Raw genomic sequence first — 20217 nt, forward strand, 5'->3', positions numbered from 1 at the left:
CTTTATTTCACCAAAATCGGATCATGAAAAAGAAAGACATCTTAATTGAAAACTTTATCCAAACCTCTTGTGTCTGAACACGCTGATCTCCAAAACTGCCAGATAAATTTTCATAGGATTTTCACGGGCAAGTTGATCGCAGCTGTGCGCAACGTACACGGTTTATTTCATCAAAAATCAAAACACATAAAAGAAGGGTAACGTAATTTGATGTTTTATCCACATGTCGCCTGCTCACCTTAATAGTTGGGATGCTTAATAACCATGGCGTAGGACACCAAAGAAACAATAGACGGCGCTGTTAGTTTGGTAGTACAACAAAGTACCACTAGATGGCACTCTTAGATTTTTTAAACTCAGTGACAGACGTACTTTTGGAAGTTTATGTCACTGACAGAATTAAGCGCCACAGACTTGTCCTTATGAATACAAACTAATAGTGATTTTGCCGGACGATGTGACCGTGCAGTTCTAGGCGCTTGAGTCTGGAACAGCGTGACCGCAACGGTCGCAGGTTCGAATCCTGCCTCGGGCATGGATGTGTGTGATGTCATTAGGTTAGTTAGGTGTAAGTAGTTCTAAGTTCTAGGGGAGTGATGACTTCAGATGTTAAGTCCCATAGTCTTCAGAGCCATTTGAACCCGCTGGAACGCTGTTCATAAATACACTACTGGCCATTAAAATTGCTACACCAAGAAGAAATGCAGATGATAAACGGGTATTAATTGGACAAATATATTATACTAGAACTGAGTTGTGACTACATTTTCACGCAATTTGGGTGCATAGATCCTGAGAAATCAATACCCAGAACAACCACCTCTGGCCGTAATAACGGCCTTGATACGCCTGGGCATTGAGTCAAACAGCTTGGATGGCGTGTACAGGTACAGCTGCCCATGCAGCTTCAACACGATACCACAGTTCATCAAGAGTAGTGCCTGGCGTATTGTGACGAGCCAGTTGCTCGGCCACCATTGATCAGACGTTTTAAATCAGTGAGAGATCTGGAGAATGTGCTAGCCAGGGCAGCAGTCGAACATTTTCTGTATCGAGAAAGGCCCGTACAGGACCTGCAATATGCGGTCGTGCATTATCCTGCTGAAATGTAGGGTTTCGCAGGGATCGAATGAAGGTTAGAGTCAGGGGTTTTAACACATCTGAAATGTAACGTCCACTGTTCAAAGTGCCATCGATGCGAACAAGAGGTGACCGACACGTGTAACCAATGGCACCGCATACCATCACGCCGGGTGATACGCCAGTATGGCGATGACGAATACACGCTTCCAATGTGCGTTCACCCCGATGTCGCCAAACACGGATGCGACCATCATGATGCTCTAAACAGAACCTGGATTCAACCGAAAAAATTACGTTTTGCCATTCGTGCACTCAGGTTCATCGTCGAGTACACCACATCAGGCGCTCCTGTGTGTGATGCAGCGTAAAGGGTAACCGCAGCCATGGTCTCCGAGCTGATAGTCCATGCTGCTGCAAACGTCGTCGAACTGTTCGTGCAGATGGTTGTTGTCTTGCAAACGTCCTCCTCATCTGTTGACTCAGGGATCGAGACGTGGCTGCACGATCCGTTACAGCCATGCGGATAAGATGCCTGTCATCTCGACTGCTAGTGGTACGAGGTCGTTCCGTATTACCCTCCTGTACCCACCGATTCCATATTCTTCTAACAGTCATTGGATATCGACCAACGGAAGCAGCAATGTCGCGATACGATAAATCGCAATCGCGATGGGCTACAATCCGACCTTCATCAAAGTCGGACACGTGATGGTACGCATTTCTCGTCCTTACACAAGGCATCACAACGTTTCACCAGGCAACGCTGGTCAACTGCTGTTTGTGTATGAGAAATCGGTTGGAAACTTTCCTCATGTCAGCACTTTGTAGGTGTCTGCCACCGGCGCCAACTTTTTGTGAATCCTCTGAAAAGCTAATCATTTGCATGTCACAGCATCTTCTTCCTGACGGTTAAATTTCACGTCAGTATCACGTCATCTTCGTGGTGTATTAACTTTAATCGCCAGTAGTGTAGCAGCCCAACACGTCGAATGACCAAACTGCTGTAGAATTGTGCACTCAGGTCTCATTGGATAACCACGAAAGAGCACTTGCTGTTATATGAAACTGCAACCCTGACCATGTTACCAGGTGCAGGTCCAGGGTCTACAGACTGTAGGGTTGCAGGCGCCCACCTGTCCTCTTTTAAACCAGCACACGGCCATCACTACCGCCGAGGCAGTAATAGCTCACACCGGAAAACACCAAAGATCTCCACCCCGCACACAAATGAGCTCTCGCTTGACGCCACTGAAGTTGAAGATGGCGGTGGTGCGGGCGATCAGTCGAATTCACGCTACAGGGCGTCTGGCACCGGAGCTGTCCTTCAACTGACCAATTTTTAAGAGTTCGTTGAGTCATTGTCTGCGAATTACTGCTCCAATTGCGCAACTCAGCAAGTCCAGTCTCAAAGCTAACTAACAGCCACAACAGTTGCAGCCTGTATTTAAAGCAAACCTGCTTTGCAATCTCATGTGGCGCTACGAGTGCTGCGAAATCTGAATAGGCATTATCTTTCACATTAGAAACACGTCCATAAACTTGGGTTCATTTCGCATAACTCCTTCTTGTTGTTGCTATTCTTTTTCCATCATTTATTTCACATTAAATACATTTCTTTTAGTGCGAGGGGCATTCGGTAAGTAAAGCTGCACTTCTTTCTCGGCCAATACAGACAAAAAAATGCTGAATTTGTTGTAAGTCATCGTGAAATATTCCCCTTCAGCCTGTACAGTTCCATGAAGTTCTCATAGATGGCGACCCTATATGTAGTCTTCGAAATGGCTTCACTGACAGAGATGCGATCGAAGCAGAGAGTTGTCGTTGGCTTTCCTTTGGCGGGAAACCAGAGCATCGCAGATATCCATAGCCGCTTACAGTATGTTTATAGCAACCTGGCAGTGAACAAAAGCACGGTGAGTCTTTGGGCGAGGCGTCTGCCATCATCGCAGCAAGGTCGATCTCCCAAGTGCCGCCGGCCGAGGTGGCCGAGCAGTTCTAGGTGCTACAGTCTGGAACCGCGCGACCGCTACGGTCGCAGGTTCGAGTCTTGCCTCGGGCATGGATGTGTGTGATGTCCTTAGGTTAGTTAGGTTTAAGTAGTTCTAAGTTCTAGGGGACTGATGACCTCAGAAGTCCCATAGTGCTCAGAGCCATTTGAACCGAAGTGCCGGCCAGCCTCCTGCAATCTTACAATGTTGGCACTTGTGTACACTCTCGTCCGATGTAATCGACGGACGGCAATCAAAGATCTCGCTGCTCAACTGGATGTCTCTGTTGGTAGTATTGACACACTCGTCCACCACTTTGGGTACTCAAAGGTGTGTGCCCGCTGGGTTCAGCCCTACAGCCCGAATCTCGCACCATATGATTTCCATCTGTTTGTCCTAATGAGGGACGCAGTTCGCGGAAATCAGAACGTCGACGGTGGGGAGGTTACTGCTGCAGCAAGACCTTAGTTGCACCGTCGACCAGTAGAGCGACGTTCGCAGTGAGGTTGCATAAGGCTGTCGAATTAAACGGAGATTATGTTGAGAAAACACTGTTCTGCAGCCAAAGGGGTGAGGAATTAATAATGTTCATTGGGATCTGAAAAAACCAACCCGCCTTAACAAAAAAATGTGTTCAATTACTTATTGAACATTTCTCGTATGTTATAGATTGCTGTGATGGAATAACCCTCGTGCGTATACACACATTGGTGGGTCACGTCGTCCATAAACACCCCTTTTCAATCTATCCCAGGCACGTTCGATAGGGTTCATGTCTGGAGAACATGCTGGCCACTTTAGTCGAGCGACGTCGCTATCGTGAAGGATGTGCAGGATGGGAGAGCGAATTGTCTTCCATAAAGACGAATGCCTCGCCAATTTGCTGCCGATATGGTTGCACTATCGGCCGGAGGATGGCATTCACGTATCGTACAGCCATTACGGCGCGTTCCATGACCACAAGCGGCGTACATTGGCCCCACATAATGCCACCCGAAAACAGCACGGGATCTCCACCTTGCTGCACTCGCTGGACAGTGTGTCTGAGGCGTTCAGTCTGACCGGGTTCCCTCCAAACACGTCTTCGACGACTGTATGGTTGAAGGCATATGCGACACTCATCGGTGAAGAGAACGTCATGCCAATCCTGAGCGGTCCTTTCAGTACGTTGTTGGGCCCATCAGCACCGCGCTGCATGGTGGCGTTCTTGTCAGGTTTGCTCCGAGTCATAATCCGTAAGTAGCGGTCATCCATTGCAGTAGTAGCCCTTGGGCGGGCTGAGCGAGGTTTGTCATCGGCAGTTCCTGTCTCTATGTATCTCCGCCGTGTCCTGACAACATCGCTTTGGTTCACGCTGAGACACTTGGACACTTCCCTTGTTGAGAGCCCTTCCTGGCACAAAGTAACAATGCGGACGCGATCGAACCGCGGTATTGGTTAAACTACAGACAACACGAGCCGTGTACCTCCTTCCTGGTGGAATGACTGGAACTGATCGGCTGTCGGACCCCCTCCGTCTAATAGGAGCTGCTCATGCCTTTGGGTTGGTTTAGTGACATCTATGAACATTCGAAGGGACTATGTCTGTAATACAATATCCACAGTCAACGTCTATCTTCAGGAGTTCTGGGAGCCGGGCTGACGCAAAACTTTTTTTGATGTGTGTATTTGCTTTTTCTCTATATTCGTTTAGATAAGATTATCTACGTTAGTCGAATTACGTATGTATGTAAGTGTGGTACACGTATAGTTTCTGTTGTCTGGCTATTGTGTCCAGAGAGAATAATGTCTGCGTGAAACCGAAGGAACGGACAGTGTGTAGGCAGAGAGTGGTGGCTTGAGTTTCTCTGGCCAACAAATGAGTGGCAATGAGCGTATGAACAGACAGTGAAATTTGCGGAAAGAGTGTATAAAGGTGCAGTAAAGAACGTATGATTCCAAATGACTGAAGTCGTAGAGATTCTGTAAGGGATTTAAGAGCACAGTGCAACCAGCTTGTGAGCTCTATATGACGAAAGGATGTGGGTTTGCACTGAATTACCGAGAAAAACTGATGATTGCTTAGTATACTTGTGTGAAGACGTAGCCCATTTATTTGCCTTTTAATTTTTTTAAATCTTTTCTGAGGAATAAAGGCTGGTGCGCTTACAGTTATATATAGGTCGGGCGTTTCGATTAAAAATGACAGAATAATTGGCGATAACGAGTAAATTGAAAATATTAGGCTCATTCGCACTACTTCTAGTTTATTTGTTCCTTTCAGAAAAGTTGTTTGAATCAAGTCAGTTTTTCGCCCGAGAGAGTCAATAATCGTTTTAGTCTATACCAGTGAAGTTCCTCGGCCCGATTCTTTAATCAATCCAACTTTCATTTATAAAAGTTTATGGCGTGCCGAACTGCGTGATACAATTTTGCAGTTACATGATTCGTATGTGTGGATGGTTTCTGGAAAATGCGTTGCGGATAGAGTTGGTAGTAAAGACGTAAAAAATTGAAACGTCATCCGTGACACTGAAGTTTTAGTGATGCAACAGTGAAAATGTAGCAAACGATAAGCTGTTTCCCTTTCAGTATTTGGTGATGGATCTCAACGAGAAGTAGTCTCTAAAGGACTGAAATTATACAGTGACGGAGAAAAAGTCCAGTACCAAGAAGCAGTTGTGTGAGGTAAATTGAAATTGGGAGGCGTGTTTCTACGTCTGAGAGATGATATCTATTCAAATTTCAGGCCAGTGCAGATCAGGTTGTCTTTAAATACATGCTGTAACGGTCGTGAGGGTTGGTTACCTTTGAGGCTGGACGTACTGAGTTGGTGTTAGTCGAGAACGCCTTTCAGACGACGAAGACGCTGTTATCAACAGCCCACTGAGGCTGAACAAGGTCTTGCGATAGGGCTATGGCGAGCTCGATTACATGGCTGCTAGCTGCGGTAGTCACGGGAAGGTCCGTTCGCAAAAAGACAGAACTCCGGACGACCACGTGGCAATTCCGAGAGTAAGGACCGTCGCATTCGACGCATAATTGTGTCGAATCATACTCCGTCTGCAGTAGTAATTCGAGCAGCAGATAGAATTACAGTGACACAATGCACTAACACAATTCGGTTACTTCAAGAACAGCTCCGAGCCAGACGCCTTGTAGCGTGCGTTTCGTTGAACCCAAACCACCGCCGTTTGCGACTTCAGTGGCGTCATGCGAGGGCACATTGGAGTGCAGGGTGGAGGTCTGATGTGTTGTCCGATGAAAGCCGGTTCTGCCTCGGTTGATGGCCGTGTGTTGGTTCGAAGGAGGCCAGGTGAGCGGTTTCAGCCAACGTGTCTGCGGCCTAGACACACTGGACTTCCACATGACGGCTTGCAGGGTGCGATATCATACGACAGTACCCTACTCTCGTGGTTATCTCACGCACCCTGAATGCAAATTTGTACGTCAGTCTGACGATTCGACTTGTTGAGTTGGCAGACATGAACAGCATTCCGGGAGGTGTTTTCCAACAGGATAAGGCTCGCCCTCATACCGCTGTTGTAACCCAAAATGCTCTACAGAGTGTCAGCATGTTACCTTGGCCTGCTCGATCACCAGATGTGTTTTCAGTCGGACACCTTCTGACGTCATTCACAGCCAGCATCAACCATCCCTTTACAGAGCGGCCAAGTGCAACAGTCATCGAACTCCACCTCACAAACTGACATCCGGCACCCGTACAACACAATGCATGCACGTGTTGATGCTTTAATTCAATATTCTGGTAGTTACACCAGCTGTTAATGTTCCAGCACTCACATCTGCAATGGATTTTAATGCACTTACATTATCCTGTTACGTTAGTCACTTAAATACGTTTTCTAAACAAATATACTCCCTTAATTTCATTACTATACGTTGACTATTTATTGGTATCGAGATTTTTTTCGCGTCATTGTGTGCAGAGTTTGTTGGAGCCGGTAAGTGCTCTAGTTCTGTAATTCTGCAGGAAAGTAGCCAGGATAATTTGAGCAGCCTCAAGTCATATATACAGATTCTAATGTCAGTATTTGACTTATCGTGTTAAACATTTAATGTAAGATCATGCCTGTTAATGAGCAGATTACGAAAAAAAATCTAAAATTTTTAATGCTGTCAGGAGTTATATGAAATACTGAAAATCAAATTTTTGTTTCCCTTAAAACTTATTAGATAGGCGACCTGCATGTGAAACCGTGCGACCATTGCAGTCATTCAGTAACCAAAATTCGTGTTAAATGAAGAAACGTGCCACGCCACAGCACTGCAGCCGCGTAGCGAATCCGCGTGAGCAGCGCTCGTCTACGTAACTCGCTACGCACGCGGAAGCGGAGACACGCGGCTGGCCGTTCGCTCACTCGCTATCACGCGGCGCTCGCTTACTGAGTGACGGTCAACAGACTCTACCGACGTAGCTACGACACAACGTAGCAGCACTAATGGGCCCGGCAAGCGTTCAAATGCATTTGGAATTATAATTTCCTTTTAGCTGGCGATTTTCCATGTTTTCTATGGAGAAGGTGCGTGCCGTACACCTAAGATTCGCAAAATGTTACCACAGTAATCTGAAAATTAAAGTTATAACCGAATATCGAATGTCACTGAAGGACATTGTGTCATCTGTGGAACTATATATAACAGCTTATGAATTAGTGCTCACTTGCACTCAGCTGCTAAAATCGCACCGACGTTTAGACACATTTTCATGTGAATCCGCCTCGAACTGGCTGTTTCTGTTCGAAGGTGGGAGGAAGTCGAGGGCACATCACCACGCTTAGTAAAGCGCTACAGTCCTGAAACCATCCTTCTATCTGAGCACAGCTTATCTTGATTTACAGCGTAACAAATGAAGCACAAAAAGTGCTTGTAGTTGCACAGTCTCAGCAGTTTGGGTTGTAACACACTAGGCATCGCAATGTTAAGCAACCAATTTAGTCAGCCAGCTGACGGTCAGTCGTGACCGATCAGCAGACCGAGATGGACGTGGAATATGTGTTTCTCGTAACTTTACTATAATTATAAAAATTATTTTTCCATCGCTTTACTTGAATTATGCGCTGTTTTCATAGATGTTGGATTGCACACAAAATATAGTGACACCTCTATTTTTATTCCATCATTTTCGCATGAAAATCTCGTCAGTAAAAATTTACATATATCCGAGAAAAGCCGCATATCAACAAAGCTCGTGCACTTATGGAGGAAGGGGTTCAACAAACAACCAAAGTACCTTTAAAAATCAGCTGTCTCGAACTACACGGTATTTAGAATACGCAGCGTTATCAGCAACTGTATAAATATTAATTTTAATTTTAAAATCGAACAGCCTCAGTTGCAAAGTTCAGCTAGATTTACCTAGGTTTCAGTCGGGATAGCCCAACCTTCTTCAGAATAAAAGTAACTACCGTTTGTCGATAGTGGACATCGTCAAGCTAAAACTACAAATCCATAAATTATCGTCAGACTGTAAAAGCTTTCTGAAACTGCCTCGGCTCCACTTCGCACCGCGATGCGGCAGCCACGAGTGCTGTACTGAAACTAACCGTAGCGTCATGAGGTCCGCCTAGGCGGACACAATACCGTGCGCCTGCGCATAAACTGTGTGATGGGTACTTGTTGGGACAAGACGTGAACCTAACTCGCGACCTTGAATTGACTAGTAAAGTGAAATAAAAGAAAGGTACAGCTGAGGAAAAGGGCGTGTAATGGATAATAACTTCGTCGATGAGTAGCATGTACGTGTAGTAACTGTAATGACGATCACCAGGTCACTAATACCCCATTATAGAATACAGGTGCTACCACATAATCCTTCAGAATGACCGATTGTGGTCAGTATTATGTGTATATGATGGCAGTGATGCCATCACCTAGTCATATACAACTTTCATTAACATAATTAATGCAGTCATATCACTATAAGTACCACGGGAGGGTAACGTCTCCGTGACACAATCTACCGGATACAAAGTTTTGGTCCAGACTAGCCGGATCAGTTTGAATTGATCTTACTCGATGATGTTTAAAGTTGTCCTTTGAAGCGTTATTCGCAAAATCACATCATAATTTAACCATTTTCCCGTCATTCTCCCACAGTTTAGACTAGTTCTTTAAGTACATATTGACCTTTGTCGGTCAATTATTTTAAGTGTGTTGAGCGGAGCGATGTTAACCAAGTCACACTTTAGTTTTGAGCGTAATTGACCTCTGTCGGTCAATAGTTTTAAGTGTGTTGGCCGAGCGGTCTGAGGCGCTGCAGTCATGGACTGTACGGCTGGTTCTGGCGGAGGTTCGAGTCCTCCCTCGGGCATAGGTGTGAGTGTTTGTCCTTAGGATAATTTAGGTTAAGCAGTGTGTAAGCTAAGGGACTGATGACCTTAGCAGTTAAGTCCCATACGATTTCACACACATTTGAATATTTTGAAGTGTATTGACCGGGAATTATAGTGGCAGTGCTCCACACACAGTTTTTACAGTATGTGTGTGGCTCACCTCCATGAAGACAAACTGAGTACCCCATTGCCACCACATTATCCCCTAGTTTAGTGTTTTATGTAACTCGTAACCGTAACTTTGTCATGAAGCTCATTCAGACTCATTATAAAGCAAAAAATCTAAAAAAACTTTTCGTTTGTCTCTTCAGTATTTCAGATACTTGAGACCAGAGAAAGTCTCTAGAACAATATAATTTCATTTGATTACTGTGGATCTGTAGATTTTAGGAAATATCGTTAGTTTTTGAAGCTAAACTTGCAGGGAAATTAAATTAATACTAGCTCTTACGCTATAACAGAGCTATGAATGTAGTTACGTTCTTCCCCAGAGCTGTGGCACAACGCACCAATCGTGAGCCTTTTGTAATTTTTTGTGTCTTCATGTGAGTCCCTTGACGTATTAAAGATGAGTATACATGACGTGAAATGGTCTCGCGTCCTTGACAAATTTAAAACACTCTTTAAACTTAATTATTCTTTCGACTCTTACCATGAGTGAGAAATGTGGTATCTCTGATAGGGTTGTGAGTAGAGGGATTTTGCCAATCTTGTAGGAAATATTTGCACTGGAGGGGGGTGGGGATGCAATGGGGAGAATGCTTGAAAAACAGAAGAGGCTCTCTCCTGGAACTGCCGAGTATGCAGTAGGCACATTTTGATTGGGGAACAGGAAAGGAAAATCTGTGCCCCTCAGGCACAGTTGGAGGAAGCAAGGAAGAAACAGATAAGGATCAAGGAAGATAGGAGGGAGGAGGGTGTTTGGGAACTGGCAACTGGTAGGAGGATAGGAAGAAAGAGAACGCGATCTGACAGTTTTGTTGTTGTTGTTGTGGTCTTCAGTCCTGAGACTGGTTTGATGCAGCTCTCCATGCTACTCTATCCTGTGCAAGCTTCTTCATCTCCCAGTACCTACTGCAACCTACATCCTTCAGAATCTGCTTAGTGTATTGATCTCTTGGTCTCCCTCTACGATTTTTACCCTCCACGCTGCCCTCCAATGCTAAATTTGTGATCCCTCGATGCCTCAGAACATGGCCTACCAACCGATCCCTTCTTCTAGTCAAGTTGTGCCACAAACTTCTCTTCTCCCCAATCCTATTCAACACCTCCTCATTAGTTACGTGATCTACCCACCTTATCTTCAACATTCTTCTGTAGCACCACATTTCGAAAGCTTCTATTCTCTTCTTGTCCAAACTAGATATCGTCCATGTCTCACTTCCATACATGGCTACACTCCATACAAATACTTTCAGAAACGACTTCCTGACACCTAAATCTATATTCGATGTTAACAAATTTCTCTTCTTGAGAAACGCTTTCCTTGCCATTGCCAGTCTACATTTTATATCCTCTCTACTTCGACCATCATCGGTTATTTTACTCCCTAAATAGCAAAACTCCTTTACTACTTTAAGTGTCTCATTTCCTAATCTAATTCCCTCAGCATCACCCGACTTAATTTGACTACATTCCATTATCCTCGTTTTGCTTTTGTTGATGTTCATCTTATATCCTCCTTTCAAGACACTGTCCATTCCGTTCAACTGCTCTTCCAAGTCCTTTGCTGTCTCTGACAGAATTACAATGTCATCGGCGAACCTCAAAGATTTTAATACTTCTCCATGAATTTTAATACCTACTCCGAATTTTTCTTTTGTTTCCTTTACTGCTTGCTCGATATACAGATTGAATAACATCGGGGAGAGGCTACAACCCTGTCTCACTCCTTTCCCAACCACTGCTTCGCTTTCATGTCCCTCGACTCTTATAACTACTATCTGGTTTCTGTACAAATTGTAAATAGCCTTTCGCTCCCTGTATTTTACCCCTGCGACCTTCAGAATTTGAAAGAGAGTATTCCAGTCAACATTGTCAAAAGCTTTCTCTAAGTCTACAAATGCTAGAAACGTAGGTTTGCCTTTTCTTAATCTTTCTTCCAAGATAAGTCGTAAGGTCAGTATTGCCTCACGTGTTCCAACATTTCTACGGAATCCAAACTGATCTTCACCGAGGTCGGCTTCTACCAGTTTTTCCATTCGTCTGTAAAGAATTCGCGTTAGTATTTTGCAGCTGTGACTTATTAAACTGATAGTTCGGTAATTTTCACATCTGTCAACACCTGCTTTCTTTGGGATTGGAATTATTATATTCTTCTTAAAGTCTGAGGGTATTTCGCCTGTCTCATACATCGTGCTCACCAAATGGTAGAGTTTTGTCATGACTGGCTCTCCCGAGGCCATCAGTAGTTCTAATGGAATGTTGTCTACTCCCGGGGCCTTGTTTCGACTCAGGTCTTTCAGTGCTCTTTCAAACTCTTCACGCAGTATCTTATCTCCCATTTCATCTTCATCTACATCCTCTTCCATTTCCATAATGTTGTCCTCAAGTACATCGCCCTTGTATAAACCCTCTATATACTCCATCCACCTTTCTGCTTTCCCTTCTTTGCTTAGAACTGGGTTTCCATCTGAGCTCTTGATATTCATACAAGTGGTTCTCTTCTCTCCAAAGGTCTCTTTAATTTTCCTGTAGGCAGTATCTATCTTACCCCTAGTGAGACAAGCCTCTACATCCTTACATTTGTCCTCTAGCCATCCCTGCTTAGCCATTTTGCACTTCCTGTCGATTTCATTTTTGAGACGTTTGTATTCCTTTTTGCCTGCTTCATTTACTGCATTTTTATATTTTCTATTTTCATCAATTAAATTCAATATTTCTTCTGTTACCCAAGGATTTCTATTAGCCCGCGTCATTTTACCTACTTGATCGTCTGCTGCCTTCACCACTTCATCCCTCAGAGCTACCCATTCTTCTTCTACTGTATTTCTTTCCCCCATTCCTGTCAATTGTTCCCTAATGCTCTCCCTTAAACTCTCTACAACCCCTGGTTCTTTCAGTTTATCCAGGTCCCATCTCCTTAAATTCCCACCTTTTTGCAGTTTCTTCAGTTTCAATCTGCAGTTCATAACCAATAGATTGTGGTCAGAATCTACATCTGCCCCAGGAAATGTCTTACAATTTAAAACCTGGTTCCTAAATCTCTGTCTTACCATTATATAATCTATCTGAAACCTGTCAGTATCTCCAGGCTTCTTCCATGTATACAGCCTCCTTTCATGATTCTTGAACCAAGTGTTTGCTATGATTAAGTTATGCTCTGTGCAAAATTCTACAAGGCGGCTTCCTCTTTCATTCCTTCCCCCCAATCCATATTCACCTACTATGTTTCCTTCTCTCCCTTTTCCTACTGACGAATTCCAGTCACCCATGACTATTAAATTTTCGTCTCCCTTCACTACCTGAATAATTTCTTTTATCTCGTCATACATTTCATCTATTTCTTCATCATCTGCAGAGCTAGTTGGCATATAAACTTGTACTACTGTAGTAGGCATGGGCTTTGTGTCTATCTTGGCCACAATAATGCGTTCACTATGCTGTTTGTAGTAGCTAACCCGCACTCCTATTTTTTTATTCATTATTAAACCTACTCCTGCATTACCCCTATTTGATTTTGTATTTATAACCCTGTAATCACCTGACCAAAAGTCTTGTTCCTCCTGTCACCGAACTTCACTAATTACCACTATATCTAACTTTAACCTATCCATCTCCCTTTTTAAATTTTCTAACCTACCTGCCCGATTAAGTGATCTGACATTCCACGCTCCGATCCGTAGAACGCCAGTTTTCTTTCTCCTGATAACGACGTCCTCTTGAGTAGTCCCCGCCCGGAGATCCGAATGGGGGACTATTTTACCTCCGGAATATTTTACCCAAGAGGACGCCATCATCATTTAATCATACAGTAGAGCTGCATGTCCTCGGGACAAATTACGGCTGTAGTTTCCCCTTGCTTTCAGCCGTTCGCAGTACCAGCACAGCAAGGCCGTTTTGGTTAATGTTACAAGGCCAGATCAGTCAATCATCCAGACTGTTGCCCCTGCAACTACTGAAAAGGCTGCTGCCCCTCTTCAGGAACCATATGTTTGTCTGGCCTCTCAACAGATACCCCTCCGTTGTGGTTGCACCTACGGTACGGCCATCTGTATCGCTGAGGCACGCAAGCCTCCCCACCAACGGCAAGGTCCATGGTTCATGGGGGGCTGACAGTTTTATGAACACGTAAAACAGGTGTCTACCACTGCCAGTGTTAAGTGGAGAAGAGCCTCAGGTAAAAAGAAGAGGGTAACCTCAGCCACGTTCTTCGAGCTGATAATCCATGCTGCTGCAAATGACGCAGAACTGTTCATGCAGATGGTTGTTGTCTTGCAAACGTCCCCATCTGTTGACTCAGGGATTCAGACGTGGCTGCACGATACGTTACAGCCATGCGGATAAGATGCCTGTCATCTCGTCTGCTAGTGATACGATGCCGTTGGTATCCAGCACGGCGTTCCATATTACCCTCCTGAACCCACCGATTTCATATTCTGCTAACAGTCATTGGATATCGACCAACGCGAGCAGCAATGTCGCGATACGATAAACCGCAATCGCGATAGGCTACAATCCGACGTTTATCAAAGTCGGAAACGTGATGGTACGCATTTCTGCTCCTTACACGAGGCATCACAACAACGTTTTACCAGGCAACGTCGGTCAACTGCTGTTTGTGTATGAGAAATCGGGTGGAAACTTTCCTCATGTCAGCACGTTGTAGGTGTCGCCACCGGCGCCAACCTTGTGTGAATGCTCTGTAAAGCTAATCATTTGCATATCACAGCATCTTCTTCCTGTCGGTTAAATTTCGCGTCTGTAGCACGTCATCTTCATGGTGTAGCAACTTTAATGGCCAGTAGTGTACATAGATACTCTGCAAACCCGCCGTGCGGCGTGTAGCGGAGAGTGCGCTGTACCACCACTGGTTGTTTCGTTTCCTGTTCCACTCAGAAACGGAGTGAGGAATAAACGACTGTCGATATGCCTCGGTATGAGCGCTAATTTCTCGTATCTTATCTTCATGGTCCTTACACGCCTTATATATTGGCGACGGTCAGCTTCAGATATCTGGTTCTCTAAATTTTCTCAATATTCTTTCTCGAAAAGAGCGTCACCTTCCCTCCAGGGATTACCAATTGAGTTCCCTAAGCACCTCCGTAACACTTACGTGTTGTGCGAGCCTACGGGTAACAAATCTAGCAGCCTTCATCTCAAAGGCTTCGATATTTTCCTTCAGTCTGACTTGATACGCTTCCCAAACACTCGGGTAGTGCTCAAAAGTAGGTAACACTAGCGTCCTATAAGCGGTCTCCTGTACCACTTGTACACACTTGCTGAACCACACTTTCCTAAAATTCTCCCAATTAAGTAAAGACCATCCGCCTTCCCCATCACAGTCCTCACACGCCCGCTAAACTTCATATGGCTTTGCAACGTTGCGCCCAGATATTTAAACGAGCTGACTCTGTCAAGCAGGACACCACTAACGCTGTATCCGAACATTACGGGTTTGTTTTTTACAACTTACCCACATTAATCTACATTTTTCTACGGTTGCAGGTAGCCACCGTTCACTACAAGTTTTCGAAATTTTGTCTGTCATCTTGTATCCTCCTACAGTCACTCAACACCGCCACCTTACCGTACACCGTAAACAACCGCAGATTGTTGCACCATCCCGTCCGCCAAATGATTACGTATATAGAGATCAACAGCGGTCGTATCACACTTCCGTGGGGGACTACTGACGACACCCTTGCAAACAGATGACGACTCTGGTCACGGCTATAAGCGATTGAGTGAACCCTAACGGCACAACTCTATACCACGCACTCCCTGCGTCCTATAGTCTTACCTCTAATGTGATAGTACACTCCTGGAAATTGAAATAAGAACACCGTGAATTCATTGTCCCAGGAAGGGGAAACTTTATTGACACATTCCTGGGGTCAGATACATCACATGATCACACTGACAGAACCACAGGCACATAGACACAGGCAACAGAGCATGCACAATGTCGGCACTAGTACAGTGTATATCCACCTTTCGCAGCAATGCAGGCTGCTATTCTCCCATGGAGACGATCGTAGAGATGCTGGATGTAGTCCTGTGGAACGGCTTGCCATGCCATTTCCACCTGGCGCCTCAGTTGGACCAGCGTTCGTGCTGGACGTGCAGACCGCGTGAGACGACGCTTCATCCAGTCCCAAACATGCTCAATGGGGGACAGATCCGGAGATCTTGCTGGCCAGGGTAGTTGACTTACACCTTCTAGAGCACGTTGGGTGGCACGGGATACATGCGGACGTGCATTGTCCTGTTGGAACAGCAAGTTCCCTTGCCGGTCTAGGAATGGTAGAACGATGGGTTCGATGACGGTTTGGATGTACCGTGCACTATTCAGTGTCCCCTCGACGATCACCAGTGGTGTACGGCCAGTGTAGGAGATCGCTCCCCACACCATGATGCCGGGTGTTGGCCCTGTGTGCCTCGGTCGTATGCAGTCCTGATTGTGGCGCTCACCTGCACGGCGCCAAACACGCATACGACCATCATTGGCACCGAGCCAGAAGCGACTCTCATCGCTGAAGACGACACGTCTCCATTCGTCCCTCCATTCACGCCTGTCGCGACACCACTGGAGGCGGGCTGCACGATGTTGGGGCGTGAGCGGAAGACGGCCTAACGGTGTGCGGGACCGTAGCCCAGCTTCATGGAGACGGTTGCGAATGGTCCTCGCCGATACCCCAGGAGCAACAGTGTCCCTAATTTGCTGGGAAGTGGCGGTGCGGTCCCCTACGGCACTGCGTAGGATCCTACGGTCTTGGCGTGCATCCGTGCGTCGCTGCGGTCCGGTCCCAGGTCGACGGGCACGTGCACCTTCCGCCGACCACTGGCGACAACATCGATGTACTGTGGAGACCTCACGCCCCACGTATTGAGCAATTCGGCGGTACGTCCACCCGGCCTCCCGCATGCCCACTATACGCCCTCGCTCAAAGTCCGTCAACTGCACATACGGTTCACGTCCACGCTGTCGCGGCATGCTACCAGTGTTAAAGACTGCGATGGAGCTCCGTATGCCACGGCAAACTGGCTGACACTGACGGCGGCGGTGCACAAATGCTGCGCAGCTAGCGCCATTCGACGGCCAACACTGCGGTTCCTGGTGTGTCCGCTGTGCCGTGCGTGTGATCATTGCTTGTACAGCCCTCTCGCAGTGTCCGGAGCAAGTATGGTGGGTCTGACACACCGGTGTCAATGTGTTCTTTTTTCCATTTCCTGGAGTGTATTTTTGTAACATTTTTCAACAGAAATGCTCGTCCAGACACGGCACGTGACCTTAGGAACTGATTCAGGTACTAGTGGGGGCAACAAGATCCCCAGATGTGTCCCCAACACAACGTGCGCGGGACCGTCTCATGCGTCACGATACCGAGGGCGAGTTACAACAGTTATCGGCTAGCGTGCCTCACAAGAGGATACAGGGCCTCTACGGCACGCTTCCAGTTCATTCGTCCAGCTGAGGCGTCATAGTGACAAATGCCCTCATACTGAACTTGTTTGATGACCACATACTTCAAGTGGAATGAACAGTTTTATGAACAAACGGATGGCGTGGCTATGGTAAGCCCCATAAATCCCGTAATTGCAAACTCCTTTATGGAGAAATTCGAAGAACAGGTCTTAGGTACTGCCAGCAAAAAACCAACTTTATGGTTCCGATACGTGGATGACACGTTTGTGCTGTGGAGACATGGCAGGGAGGAACTAAGCCGGTTCCACGAACACCTGAAAAGTATAAACTCGAGAATTCAGTTTACAATGGGGGAGGAGGTAGACGGCAAATTACATTTCCTCGATGTGCTTGTTTTTAGAAACGAAAATGGTAGTTTGGGCCACTCAGTATACCGCAAACCCACGCACACGGACAGTTATTTGCACCGGGATTCGAACCACCCCCCACAACAGAAGCGTGGTGTTATCAAGACGTTAGTGGACAGAGCTAGAAATATTTGTGAACCTGAGTTGCTCGACGCTGAGGTGGAACATCTTCACAATGCACTGATGAAGAACGGATATTCGTCCGCCGAAATAAAACGTGCCTTGAGACAGCCATGCAGAAATCATAGTGACGTACAGGCTACTGCAAAATCTAAAGTTTTCCTGCCGTTTGTTAAAAATGTAACGGAAAGAATAGGGAGGATCCTGACGAAGCGGAATATTACCGTAATTTACAAGCCCACCAGAAAGATACAGGAATACCTTAAGTTTGCCAAGGACTCTCGCAAACTATTGGAAAAAGCTGGAGTGTATAGGATCCCATGCAGCTGTGGAGATGTTTATGTGGGTACCACTAAAAGAACTGTTTCGAAACGTTTGGAAGAGCACAACGGCAATTGTAGAAAAGGAGAAACTGAACGATCAGCTGTTGGGGAGCATGCTTTCCAGCCAGGTAACCATCATATTCGTTTCGAGGAGATGCAAGTACTAGCGGCCACAAGCGGATATCACGAAAGGCTCTACAGGGAGGCAACCTAAATCGCTAAACATTATCATCATCGTCATCATCATCATCATCATCATCATCATTTAAGACTGATTATGCCATTCAGCGTTCAGTCTGGAGGATAGTCCCCTTATAAAATTCCTCCATGATCCCCCTAACATTGGTGCCTCTTCTGATGTTAAACCTATTACTTCAAAATCATTCTTAACCGAATCCAGGTACCTTCTCCTTGGTCTGCCCCGACTCCTCCTACCCTCTACTGCTGAACCCATGAGTCTCTTGGCTAACCTTGCTTCTCCCATGCGTGTAACATGACCCCATCATCTAAGCCTGTTCGCCCTGACTGCTACATATATAGAGTTCATTCCCAGTTTTTCTTTGATTTCCTCATTGTGGACACCCTAAACGCCCTAATAATTTCAATCGAAAGGAGGAGGGCGTGAAATTAAACGGTATATGGATGCCGGTGTTGAAGATGTGTACCACCCGTCCACTACTGGGTGATGGCAACGGCGATCGACGGGAGCGGACAGCGGCCAATTGCACTGACGTTTCCAAAACACGTGACGTCACGCCGCGGTGCGGGAGCGCGCGGACACGGAATTTAGCGGAAGTCAGTAGCGAGCCAGTGGGTGTGTTGGACCTTACATCGAGCTGCAGACCCCCTTGAAGATGTCCTCCGCAGACGGGGACGAAACGTTGGGAATTCACACAGAATTCATCAACCGACCACCTCATAACAGCCCTGATAATTGTAATGGACATGTCGTACTGAAATACCAGTACAATCGAAATTTCTATTCGTTTCCTCCTCCTGGGTACTTCAATCAATTGCCAGGTAGTTTATTGTTGAAGCACGACCGAGTAGACTAAAATGTTATCCAATGAGACGTCAAGGGATGAAATTACGCTTAGTGTCTGTGTGCACTCTACTCTACTCTACTCTAGATTAAGTCGGGGCAGAGACCAAGTTATTAGCGGTGTACCACGTCATCCGCTCCCGCTGCCGTAGATATCACTGTCGAAACGATTGCGAGTGCCCTTCGGCACTCTGCGAGTAATATTTGAAGCCGCAATCAGGCACTTCCATCTCGAGAAAACTGAGCTTGTTGGAAATCGAAGCTCGTGCCTTTGTGCCTCCCGATGTTCTGATTACGGTGGAAGCCTTCCTCTACGGCCCCTTGCGTCGGGCAGGTTTTAATCTTCGGAAGGCCGGCGGGGCCTTCATCTCTGGGACGACTCCGCGTCATCTGAGGCGGCGGTGACGCGGGTGGGGGGTTGGGGTGGAGGCAGCTGAGGAATCCGACGGCGAAGGCGGTTGCAACTGGCCGATCAATAGCGACGCGGAGCCGACTCGGCGACTCCTGCATCGCCTCCTGATGCGATCCAACCGTGACGCCTTCCTCAGGCGGGTCGGCCAAAGTGTTAGCCAAGTTTCCGAATTGTATAGGGGCAGCCAAAGGAAAGCAAGAAAGAGGGAAGAAAGTAAGTGAAGTGCTTATTCATCCCATGTAGGCTTTCACGGCCGGCGTCTTCATCAGTAAACAGTTCCGGGCTAAGTTGCCGTGGTCGATCTGTAGAACTTTTCTCCCTGACGTTTCGTTCTCAACCTCTTCCGAGGTGAGTCGACGACTCACCTCGGAAGATGTTCTCCGTAGTTGAGAACGAAACGTCAGGGAGAAAAGTTCTACAGATCGACCACGGCAACTTAGCCCGGAACTGTTTATTGATGAAGTGCTTATTGTTTGAAAAGTAATTGCCGTAACTGTTAAACACACTGAGGTAGCAAAGGTCATGTGGTAGCAAATGATTCAAATGGCTGCGAGCACTATGGGACTTTACTTCTGAGGTCATCAGTCCCCTAGAACTTAGAACTACTTAAACCTAACCAACCGAAGGACATCACACACATCCATGCCCGAGGCAGGATTCGAACCTGCGACCGTAGCGGTCGCGCGGTTCCAGACTGTAGCGCCTAGAACCGCTCGGCCACTGGGGCCGGTGACATGTGGTAGCAGTACGCACATATACAGATGGCGGCAGTATCGCGTACAGAAGGTATAAAAGGACAGCGCATCGACGGAGCTGTCAATTGCATTCAGGTGATTCATGTGAAAAGGTTTCCGACGCACGACGGGAGTTAACAGACTTTCAACGCGGGATGGTAGTTGCAGGTAGACGCGTGGGCCAT

This window comes from Schistocerca cancellata, chromosome 9, assembly GCF_023864275.1.
Source record: "Schistocerca cancellata isolate TAMUIC-IGC-003103 chromosome 9, iqSchCanc2.1, whole genome shotgun sequence".
NCBI lineage: Eukaryota > Metazoa > Arthropoda > Insecta > Orthoptera > Acrididae > Schistocerca > Schistocerca cancellata.